The sequence below is a fragment of the Eptatretus burgeri genome, chromosome 15 (assembly GCF_056783735.1).
Source record: "Eptatretus burgeri isolate ZD-2024b chromosome 15, Ebu_testis_v1, whole genome shotgun sequence".
NCBI classification, from domain to species: domain Eukaryota; kingdom Metazoa; phylum Chordata; class Myxini; order Myxiniformes; family Myxinidae; genus Eptatretus; species Eptatretus burgeri.
Window position 1 is genome coordinate 26,246,861 of NC_140975.1, and position 12,200 is coordinate 26,259,060.

A 12,200-nucleotide genomic window follows, 5' to 3' on the forward strand; every position below is an offset into this window, starting at 1 on the left:
TTGGTTTAGGTCTTTCATTTTGTTTCTTGGGGAGAGTTATGTTTTCAGGATCAGCCTTGTTCTATGTCGGTATTCTTTGGTAATTGCTTTGCGCCTATTTGTGACATATTTGGTGACCCTATTCTACTATGAGGTACTTGTATGATGCTTAGTTCTTTAGCTCCTCCATTGTGAGCCCATCTCCCCACTGTGGGAGACATGGTTTTGCATTCACTTGTGTGTGTATGTCTGTTTGTCTGTTTGTCTGTTTGTCTGTCCAAGCCGTAACTCATTTGAGCTTTTGTCATCAAATTTCCAACAAACATTTGTCATGAGAATTGGGGAAATTAATTAAAAAGGAGTCAAAATGTGAAAGGGCAAAGTCAGAGTGACTCGGTATTCTTCAGACAGCTGCCGGACCACATCCACATCTGTTGCTTCACTCCTCCCACCATAGGACCCAGCAAAAAGGATATGGCCGCCATCTTGGATTTCTGATCGGCCTCTGCTGATTATACACTGTCCAGCTATGTTGCGTCAGATTTCCGTTGGCTTTGTTAGGGTCGAGTAAAATGACTATTCATCCAACCATGTGCCTGGTGTTGGCTTAACGGTTAGGGTGGTGGGCTTTGGATCCGAGGGTCCTGAGTTCAAATCCCGTTCAGCTGTTGATTTACTACCGGGTGGGGTTAATTCGGCCCATCATCCTTCTGAGGTCAGGGAAATGAGTGCCAGCATGCGAGTATACTGTATCGGAATGGCGACCTGTCCAGGATTGTGTCCAATAGCCATGGAGACTGTTAAGGCAGCACCAGCGCTCTGCAGAGTATGGTCTCAATCTCAATGCCTGGTGTTGGCTTCATGGATAGGGTGGTGGGCTTTGGATCCGATGGTCCTGAGTTCAAATCCTGCTCAGCTGTTGAATTAATTCCATGTGGGGTTAACTCGGCCTGTCATCCTTCCGAGGTCGGCAAAATGAGTACCAGCATGCTGGTATACTGTGCTGGAGTGGCGACCAGTCCAGGATTGTGCCCAATAGCCAAGGAGACTGCAAAAGCAGCAGCAATGCTCTGCAGAGAGTATGGTCCATCCATCCATTGGGATGGAAAAAAACGAGCCACAAACAGTCGCAGCTGATGCTCACAGACAATGCAGGTAACAAATCCCATTTGAGTCTCTCTTAGCAACCACTTGTTGGACATAAAGTCTGACCAGCGATAGCAAAGGATTCTCCAAAGTGACCTGGTATCAAAGGAATTAAATCTCCTTCTCAGATTCCTGCTCAGAGTCCAAGTCTCACATCCGTAGAGCAAGACTGTAAGCACCAATGACCTGAGGACTCAGACTTTCATCCTCCTGCACAGGCACCAACAGCACCACACCCCATGATCCAGTGAATCTATTACTCCCCAGGCCCGACGCAGACATCTGTTGACCTCTGGTTCAAAGCCAGCAGAGACATGAATATTACTGCCAAGGTAATTGAATCTCTCCACGACCTCAACATCCTCACCACAAAGAGGTACAGACAGGATAGTAGCATCCAAGATGTCATTGAAAGCCTGGATTTTAGTTTTGACCCAAGAAATCCGTAATCCCAGTGGCTCCGACTCATTCAGCACCTTGAGGGCCCTCAAAAGGATATTTAGAGTCTCCGCAAAGATGACTGCGTCATCTGCAAAATCAACGTCAGAGATCTTGAAATTCCCAAACGATGCAACGCAGCTGATCTCTCTGACATCCTCCCCAGAATCCAGTCCATACAAGTGCTGGAAAGTGTGGGGGCCAGTACACACCCCTGATGAACTCCAGTAACAACTGAAATAAGTCAGATATGGTACCACCACATCTCACAGCACTCTCAGTACCAGAGTACAGTTCAGACATCAGATCGATCAGTTTTGGTGGCACCCCATGAAGACCAAGAATCCTCCAGAGGGAATCCTGATTCACTGAAATAAACCCTTTACAGAGATCAACATAAGCTGCAAGCAGCCCCTGCCGAAATTCTCGTCTGCGTTCGGTGAGGACCCGAAGAGCAAGGATACAGTCAATTGTTGACATCTTTGGTATAAAGCCTGACTGCTCTGGACGCTGGTGCTCAAGCAGATGGTGGCGAACCCTATCGAGAATTAGCCGAGCAAAGACCTTGCCCGGCAGTGAGAACAGCGTCACCTCTCGGTAGTTGTTGCAGTCTTGGTGATCACCCTTCCATTTCCAGAGAGGGACAACAAGGCCCCTCTTCCAGTCAGTTGGGATGATGCCTGTGTTTCAGAGCACAGAACTGCATGCAACGACATGAGTGCAGCATTTCCACCAGCCTTGAGAAGTTCAGCATGGATGCCACAGATCCCTGGAGCTTTACCCCATTTCAACTCATTCACTGCAGTCTGTGTTTCCACAAATGAAGGTGGACCTCGGCTTATTGGAGGGTCAGCAATAGGGATTGTAACACCCCTGACGTCCAACTTGACAGCTGGTGGATCAGACTGGTACAACCGCTCAAAGTAACCGGCCCAGCGGGCCTTCACTTCGCACTCCTCTGTCAAGAGCCAACCACCCTCTGCTCTAACTGCAGTACACTGGGGGACGGGCTTGGATGAACGCAATGCATGAATTCCCTCTAAGCAGGATAAGAATCACTTGACCACAGGTGATGCTGTACCCCCTCACAGATTCCTCACACACATGCCTCCTTGTCCACCCTCAGTGCACATACAGTTTTACGCCTCAGCTCCCTGAACGGCTCAGCTCTGCCAATCAGCCTGGCCCTGCGATGCTGCGCAATTGTATCCAGTGTCCCTTGAGAGACAAAATTATTCTTCGCCCTCCGGTGAGTTCCAAGACATCCACTGGCAACAAGGACGGTGGTCTTGAAGGCACTCCACAACTCTTCAGGATACCCAAAGCACCCAGACCCCCCAAATCTCCACTCCGCCTGTTCAGAAACTCCTCAGCTACCCTCTCATCCTTGAGCTTGCCAACATCCAGCCTAGGCTGGGATGGTACCATTCTCCTGGATTTAAAGGTGCAACTTCAGAGTTGCAACAAGAAGCCAGTGGTCATTATTGAGGAACTGTGCACTTCGGTCGACCCTGCAGTTCTGGATCATCCTCCAGCGACCATCAACGAGCACATGGTCAATTTCCTCTGCCACACCAACAGCGTTGGAATACCAAGTCCAGCGATGAACTTGTTGGCGCTGAAACCATGAACCGGCCACCCTAAGTCCATGACTTCTTGTAAAGTCAAGGAACTTAGTGCTATTCTGGTTCACAGTTTCAGACCCATGGGGACCAACACATGTCTCATAACCATCCCTCTCAGTTGCAGTCGATGCATTGAAATCACCCAAGACTGGAAGTGTATCTTGTCTGGGGCACTGATCAACCACAGACTCGAGCGTGGCATGGAATGCGTCTTTCATGGTGAGATCACGCGCCTCAGTTGGAGCATAAACAGAGACCATGGAAATGACACCCAAGGAGTGATGGATCCTTTGTCTCATAATACGCTCATTGACCAGTGTTACCTCAATTATAATTGGGGTCAGCTTATTGGACACAGCTACAGCAACTCCTTGGGCATGGTCACCATCAGAGTGACCAGACCAATAGTAGGTGTAACCACCCACCATGATCTCTCCGCAATCCGGTCTCCGAACCTCAGAGAGAGCTGCAATACTGATGTCCAAACTCTTGAGGTGAGATGATAACAGAGACAGGTGATCATCCTCTCTTAGGGATAGGACATTACAGGCACCCACCCAAAGGGACAGCCTCAGGTTCACCCAAGGAGACCGCCGTCTGGTGGACGACACCTCAGCACCACCCCGACACACTCTCCCACAATCTCACCCGGGAATGTTACCCCGTGGCTTCCCTCCTATCATCAAAGATTGGGGGTCCCGAAGGCTTTGCCGCAATCCCATCATCCGGTGAGCTGCCCTGCGAAGGGAAAGCTGCACAGGAGGTACTCCCACGGAGTGGGTTTTCAGATTTTTTTATGCTTCTGGAATGTTTTGCGGAATGAAGGGTTTTACGGTGGCCGGAGTGCAAATCCTGCCACCAACCTCCTAATAAGAAGTAACTCAACTGCAGGAGGACATCCGCAGACACAGTCGGGCATTCGATATAGATGGCCGTTGGCTCACAAGGATCTCCTCCGCCCTTTGCCCACCACTCTTGCCATTAAGCCAACACCAGGCATAATGAATATAAATAGCCATTATTAACCCCATCATCGCACGTCAAACACGAGACCCCGTTTTTTTTATCGCCTCTGTGTTTCTTTGTTCATTTACCATTGAGTTTCAGTGCGTCACTCATGGCCATATCATTTTTCCAACTGAACTTTTGTCATCAAATATTCAATAAACCTTTATTATGAGAATAATGAGAACATAAATGAATAAAACATACAAGTTTTTTTTTAAACTCGTTTTCTTCGAGTTGAGTTTCAGTGTGAAGCGAATGTGGACGGGTTTTGCATTTTGAGATGCTCGGTTGTTGTATTTAGGTCGATTTTTATGTTGTCTGTTTTATTTTGCCTCATCTTGCATGAACATGCCCATGGCACATTCATCGAGGCCAAATTTCATTTTCATATCTTCAGTGTACTAATTTCAGTTGTTCTGCCAATTTTTCATCTTTCATTGCAAACACCTTCAAATCATCTATATGCAGTAGATGTGTGACATTTCCTGTTTCTTTGGATGTTCTTTTCTTGGATGTTCAGGTGTATCCTTGCTCATCATCGAGGTTGCTTAGTGGGCCCATAGCCAGGCAAAACAGCCAGGGGGAAAGGCTGTGTCTCCCTGGACAGTCCCATGTCGTAACTTCACTCTTCGGATTTCGATCTTTCCTTCCGAGTGCTGTGATGTATCAATGTGGTGTTCCAGTGTTCCATTACTTTCGCAATCAGTTTGATCATTTGTGGATTTATCTTGTAAAATTGCTTGCATTTCATCATCCCTTAATGTGGACACTATCAAAAGGTTTTTTTTTTTTATTTTTTTAAATAGTCTTTCCATGCTATGGATAATTTGGTTCCTCTCATTTTACAGTTTTCGAGTATGTCCTCATTTAGTAGTCGGTGGTCTATTGTTCGTAGCATTCTCTTACATCCCATCTGTTTTGCTTCTTTGCCTCCTTGTTGTGTTTGGTGATGGTATATCATTTCTGTGATGATTCCCGTTCGAAGTTTTATGTTGTCGGTGGACATGTTATTGGTCGATATTTGTGAGGAAGTTGGGTTTCTTCTGATTTGGGGATGAGGAATGTGTTATCTTCTGTGAGCCGCTCATCCATTACCTTTTCCTCTTGTTTCGGTTTATTGAATGCTCGAGAGCGTAATGATTGTGGAGATGATTGTAATGATCTGGTTGCTTTTGCCAGAAGTTTGGAATTCCATCAGGACCAGGGCTTTTAAAGTTTGCCATTTTTTGGCAAATTGTTTATTTAATATTTCTTCATCAAATATCAATAGGGGTATTATGGCTGATGGGATGGCCTCGACGTATGCACACTTGCCTCGAACCTGCTTAGCCTGTGGTTGAATCCCGACTCAGCCATAATCTGTCATCCTAGTGTTTCACAGACAGGGTGATTCATAAATGCATGTGCTGTCCCTCGGATGGACGTTAAACGGGGGTTCCATCTGCCAGCATTCGTTGGTGGATGTTAATGGTTCTATGGTGGCCCTTTGCAAAGAGTAAGTGAGCTATCGCTGGCACTGTGGCCAAATTACAAATTTCTGCTCTAACCAGGAGAGGACATTGCATTAGTAGCACTATCGTGCCCTCCGCAATGATGTTACCCCACAGCCTTGTGCTGCATATGAATGAAGAACGAAGAAAACTCAGTGCATTTTCTTTTGTTGTTACTTTTTTATTCCAATGTTTCAGATCCAATCCATCTCCTTGTTGCGTAAACTTGGGTCCTCATCGATTCCTTTCCAGAAATTTGCAAATTTCTCTTTCTTGGGGGGGAATTTGATACATTTTGCTTTTGTTTCCCTCGTTTGCGATATGTTCTTTTCAGGTGATTTTCAAACATTTGGTTTTGTTTTTCTCCCTTTGTTTTCTTCGTAGTTTTTAAAAATCTTCCTTCTTGTTGTATATCCTCTCATATAGTCTGGTGTTGGCTCAGTGGTTAGGGTGGCGGCTTGGGATCCGAGGCTCCTGAGTCCAAGCCTCGTTTCCCGCTGAATTAATTCACCAGGGGGTTGACTCAGCCTGCCATCCTTCCGAGGTCGGCAAAATGAGTACCAGCTTGCTGGGATGACTGAGTCATTCGAGTATCCTGCGTCCGAGTGGCGACCCGTCCAGGATTGTGCCCAATAGCCAAGGAGACTGCTTCGGCAGCACCGACGCTCTGTTGCAGAGTATGGTCCCAATGGAATGGAATGAATCCTCTCATGAATTGTTGTATATCCCACATTCACAAACTTTAAGAAATCTTTCATTAAAAGTGCAGGTTATCCTTGACCCTTTCACCTTCCCTCCCCACCCCGTGCCACACAACAATCCCTTTCCCTCCATTATTTACAGCTGAGATAAATAAACGAACCACCAGCATTCAATTACTGCTTCCAAAACCACTATCTCTTCATTTTATGTCATCATTTCCCAGAATGCAATCGTTCTTGTTGAAACTCGAAAAATCCCAGAATCACTGCTCACCTCACCTCAACCAATTAGTTCCTCTTCTTTTCCTACCTTTGGAACCGACTTCCACATCCTCTTCAATCACCCTCTTCCTTCCAGATCATCAAGACAGCTGTTCACCACCATCTCAGATCATTCCCCGAACAAAATCATGACCTTTTCTACCCACATGAACCCTCGCCAAGCTCCCTCTTTTCAAACTTCCAGTTTTTCCTTCCTGAGAGTTTGCTTCTGTATTAATCTTGTCCACCCCATGCATCCTCCACTATCCCTCATTCTTTCCCACATCCCTTATTTGTCAAGTCTCCCTCTATTTTGTCCTCTCAACCTTGCTGTTGGTGTCCCCTCCCCTCTCTTTCTGCTGTTCCATCTGTTCTGTTGCATCCTGATCTGTTCTGTATTCTAGCTCCTCCATGAGTCTTCACTTTGTGTACAAAACAATGTCCAGGCCACTTGGCTGGCTCCGTGATTTGAAGTGTGGTTTGTTCTTTTGGCAGAGTTTTGGTGGACCCCTTCCCTTAAGTGGGATGTCTTGGCGTTCGGCGCACTCAATGGGTGGTCAAGACTCCCATTACCTTTCGATGCTGAGTTAGAACGCTGAATATTTTAGCGTTTGTTTCCCTTGAGCTGCTGAAATTGACTTTTTCAATAACATATTTAGCATTTCCCTTGAGCTGCTCCTTCGTGGTAATGTTGAACAACATAATCCAATTAACGAGGTGTTTTCAATTATCGGGCATGAATTTGTTGAACAAAGCATAAAATTGTCCCAGCAGGTTCTGGAATTTTTTTTTAATAAAATGCAAGAAATGAAAAATGTTTGTCTGAGCAAGATATGTGAGGAGATGCTGAATGGTATAGTGTTTTAAAATTTGGTTCAAATCCACCCAAATTAGCATTCCCTGCACAACAACAATGCCAACCACAACAACAACAACCTGAGATTTGAGCAATTATTATGTCTGCCACTGAAGGTGGACGGAGGTTATGTTTTCACCCCTTTCTGTTTGTCTTTGTTTGTTTGTTTGTTTGTTTGTTTGACTGTTTGTTTGTCTGTTTGTGTGTGGGGTCTCTCAAAGCATCGTGGATAGATTTGGATGAAATTTGGTGGAGAGGTTGGGTGCGTCACAAGGACGGCGGAGTGTTTAGATTTTGGTGAAGTTCGGACACAGATCTGGATACGAGAATCTTTCAAGCCATTCTTAAAAATTGAGAGATTGGCCCAAAACGATAGAAAGCACATTTCAAAAAATTGTTGAGCTTGATATGTTCAACTGGTTTGATTGTGTTTTCACCCCTGTCTGTCTGCTTGTTTGGTTGTCTGTGGGCACGATATCTCAAAAAGTTGAGGACGGATTTGGATGAAATTTTGGAGATTTTGGGTGCGTCACAAGGACGAACTGATTCGATTTTGGTGAAGATATGGATGCAGATCCAGATACTAGGAATTTACAAATGATTCTTCACCATTGAGAGATAAGGCCAAAAACGATATATAGTACAATACCTCAAAAAGTTGTGGACGTTATGACACAACTTGGCGGATGAGTTGCTTAGGTGACAAGACCAAGCCTATTAGATTCTGGTTCAGATCCGGATGCAGAACCGACCCAGCAGTGGGATACAAAATGTAAACTGTTCAGTTTGGTGGAGGTTGTAGTTGCAAATCAGATTATCTGTGCAAAATAGCTAAAATGAGCAATCCATCCATCCATTGGAACCAAACTCTATTTTGGTTTTTCTTAAGTAGTCTCCTTGGCAATTGGGCACAATCCTGGACGGGTTGCCACTCCGACATTGGATACCAGAAAGTTGGCACTCATTTTGCCAACCTCGGAAGGATGGCAGGCAGAGTCAACCCCACCTGGTATTAATTCAACTGCCGAGTGGGATTTGTACTCAGGTTCCAAGGATCCCAAGCCCACAAAATGAGCAATGTGGTGGCATAAAATGAGATCAAAGAAAGCAGAGGTTGCCTTGTGTACAGAGGTAATAAGTATGTTGTTGCTGGACACATACACCATCTATCCATCCATCCATTGGGATCATACTCTGTGCAGAGCATTGGTGTTGCCTCAGTAGTCTCCTTGGCTATTGGACACAATCCTGGACGGGTTGCCACTCCGACACAAGATACCAGCAAGCTGACACTCATTTTGCCGACCTCGGAAGGATGACAGGCAGAGTCAACCCCACCTGCTATTAATTCAACAGCAGAGGGGAATTTGAACTCAGGATCCTAGGATCCCAAGCCCACAAAATGAGAAATGTAGTGACATAAAGAGAGATCGAAGAAAGCAGAGGTGGCCTTGTGCACCAATGTGATAAGAATGGTGTTGTTGGACACATACACCATCCATCCATCCATTGGGACCATACTCTGTGCAGAGCGTTGGTTTTGTTTAACCAGTCTCCTTGGCTATTGGACACAATCCCGGACAGGTCGCCACTCCGACACAGTGTACCAGCATGCTGGCACCCATTTTTCCCACCTCAGAAGGATGACAGGCAGAGCCAACCCCACCTGGTATTAATTCAACAGTCGAGTGGAATTTGAGTGGGATCTGAGGATCTCAAGCCCATCACCCTAACCATAAGTCAACACCAGGCATTACACATGCACTACATGGCCAAAAGGATGTGGACACCTGCTCGTCCAACATCTCATTCCAAAATCATGGGCATTAATATGGAGTTGGTCCACCCCCCTCCCCCTTTACTGCTGGAACAGGCTCCACTCTTCTGGAAAAGCTTTCCACGAGATGTTGGAACATTGCTGCGGGGATTTACTTCCATTCAGCCACAACATCATTAGTCAGGTTGGGCACTGATGTTGGGAAATTAGGTTTGGCTCGCAGTCGGCGCCCAATTCATCCCAAAGGTGTTCGATGGGGTTGAGGTCAGGACTCGGTGCAGGCCAGTCAAGTTCTTCCACATCGATCTGGTCAAACCATTTCTGTATGGACCTCCCTTTCCGCACGGGGGCATTGCCATGCTGAAACAGGAAAGGGCCTTCCCCAAACTGTTGTCACAAAGTTGGAAACACAGAATCCTCTAGAATGTCATTGTATGCTGTGGAGTTAAGATTCCCCTTGACTGGAACTAAGGGGCCAAGCCCAAAACATGAAAAACAGCCCCAGACCATTATTCATCCTCCACCAAACTTTACAGTTGGCACTATGCGTTCGGGCAGGTCACGTTCTCCTGGCATCCACCAAACCCAGATTCATCCTTTGGACTGCCAGATGGTGAAGCATGATTCATCACTCCAGAGAACGTGTTTCCATTGCTCAAGAGTCCAATGGTGGGGAGCTTCACACCACTCCAACCGACACTTGGCATTGCGCATGGTGATCTTAGGCCTGTGTGCAGCTGCTCGGCCATGGAAACCCATTTCATGAAACTCTCGACGAATAGTGCTTGTGCTGATGTTGCTTCCAAAATCAGTTTGGAATTTAGTAGTTGGTGTTGCAACCGACGACAGATGATTTTTCTGTGCTACGCGCTTCAGCACTTGACGGCCCCGTTCTGTGAGCTTGTGTGGCCCACCACTTAGTGGCTGAGCTGTTGTTGCTCCAAGACATTTCCACTTCACAATAACAGCACTTACAGTTGACCGGGGCAGCTCAAGCAGGGCAGAAATTTGATGAACTGACTTGTTGGAAAGGTGGCATCCTATGACGGTTCCACATTGAAAGTCACTGAGCTCTTCAGTACGGCCCATTCTACTGCCAATGTTTGTCTGTGGAGATTGCCTGGATGTGTGCTTGATTTTATACTCCTGTCAGCAATGGGTGTGGCTGAAGTAGCCAAATCCACTCATTAGAAGGGGTGTCCACATACTTTTGGCCATGTCATGTGCTTCTGTTGCACCTGGATGGGTTGCACTTTTGTTGCACAAGGCACTGCACCTGGATGGGTTTGATGGGTAGAAGAGTAGCAACCAAAATACTAATCCTATCCAGGTTCCTCCTGATGACTCCATCTTTGCCTATTTGGGTTCTTCCTGATGCTCCATTGCTGTAGTTGATTGGTTATTTGATTAGGTGATACACATGCATCAAAATGCTGTTAAAAATGATGCTGTTATCACAGGAGAGTTCGTAAAATCTCCTCAAACCTGAATCCAGGTACAAATACATAAGCCAAGTCGGCCTGGAATTGGCGAAATGGATTGGTGCATGATGGATGTGAGGATCAGGGTTTGTCTGGTCTCAGCATGGCCTGTTTTAGCCTTCCAGTGGATGATGAACTCAGCATGGACCATTTATCATTCCTGTTCAATGATGACCTCAACTTGGATCATTTTAGCATTCCTGTTTGATGATGACCTCAGCATGGACCATTTATCATTCCTGTTCAATGATGACCTCAGCATGGACCATTTTAGCATTCCTGTTCGATGATGACCTCAGCATGGACCATTTATCATTCCTGTTCAATGATGACCTCAGCATGGACCATTTATCATTCCTGTTTAATGATGACCTCAGCATGGACCATTTATCATTCCTGTTCGATGATGACCTCAGCATGGACCATTTATCATTCCTGTTCAATGATGACCTCAGCATGGACCATTTTAGCATTCCTGTTTGATGATGACCTCAGCATGGACCATTTATCATTCCTGTTCAATGATGACCTCAGCATGGACCATTTATCATTCCTGTTCAATGATGACCTCAGCATGGACCATTTATCATTCCTGTTCGATGATGACCTCAGCATGGATCATTTTATCATTCCCGTTCAATGATGACCTCAGCATGGACCATTTCAGGATTAATCTTTGATTCACTCAGCATGGACCATTTTTGGATTCGTGTTTGGTGATCCACTCAGGGCGAATCATTTTATGATTCCTGTTAGATGATGCACTCAGGGAAGACGATAATGAGGATTCCTGTTGGATGATGCACCCAAGGTAGACCATGAACCATTCTACAATTATTCTTAGATGATCATTCATGGTGACCTGTGACTGTTATTTCTATCTCCAGGTGTTTTGCAACTTGCATGTTTGTTTTTTGAGAGTTATTGTTTGATGCTGGAGCTGTTCTTTGATATGCAGCTCCGTGGTGTTAAATTTGGGGAATTTACTCGAAATAGTGAAGTGACATGCAAGAAACTCTTACTTGAGGAATTGCTCTCCTGGAATAGCTCATAATAAATGTTAATTCGATTATGATTTCACCAAAGCAAAATTCGACTGATACGGAATAAATCATCTGGTAATCTTAGTGAAGTACAAGAAAACGTCAATAAATACCAAAAAAGAATGTTAAACAAAAAAATCCACCAAGGTGTTGACCATTGAATGTTGTACTTTTGGCCTTTCTCTTTTGGAACAAGAATGCTCCATATTTGTATTCTGCTGCCTCCTCTTTGGTCTTGCACCCTCATCGCTCTCTCGTCTCTGTCCCTCCCAGGTTACTGCAGGTTGCACAGAGTCTGCTCGTAACTCTCTTCTTGTTAAACTCCCCCAATCCAGACTTACTGCTCACCTGCACTTATTTGTTCCTCTTTTCTTTAACCTCTGTAACCAACTTTC

The 12,200-nt window shown here is 45.5% G+C and overlaps 1 protein-coding gene across 1 annotated transcript in view; it reads left to right on the forward strand.

Moving 5' to 3' along the window:
* Positions 1–12,200, forward strand: part of LOC147011784 (germ cell-specific gene 1-like protein) — a 113,837-nt gene that overhangs the window by 80,228 nt on the left and 21,409 nt on the right. The gene's annotated exons all lie outside the window — the stretch shown is intronic.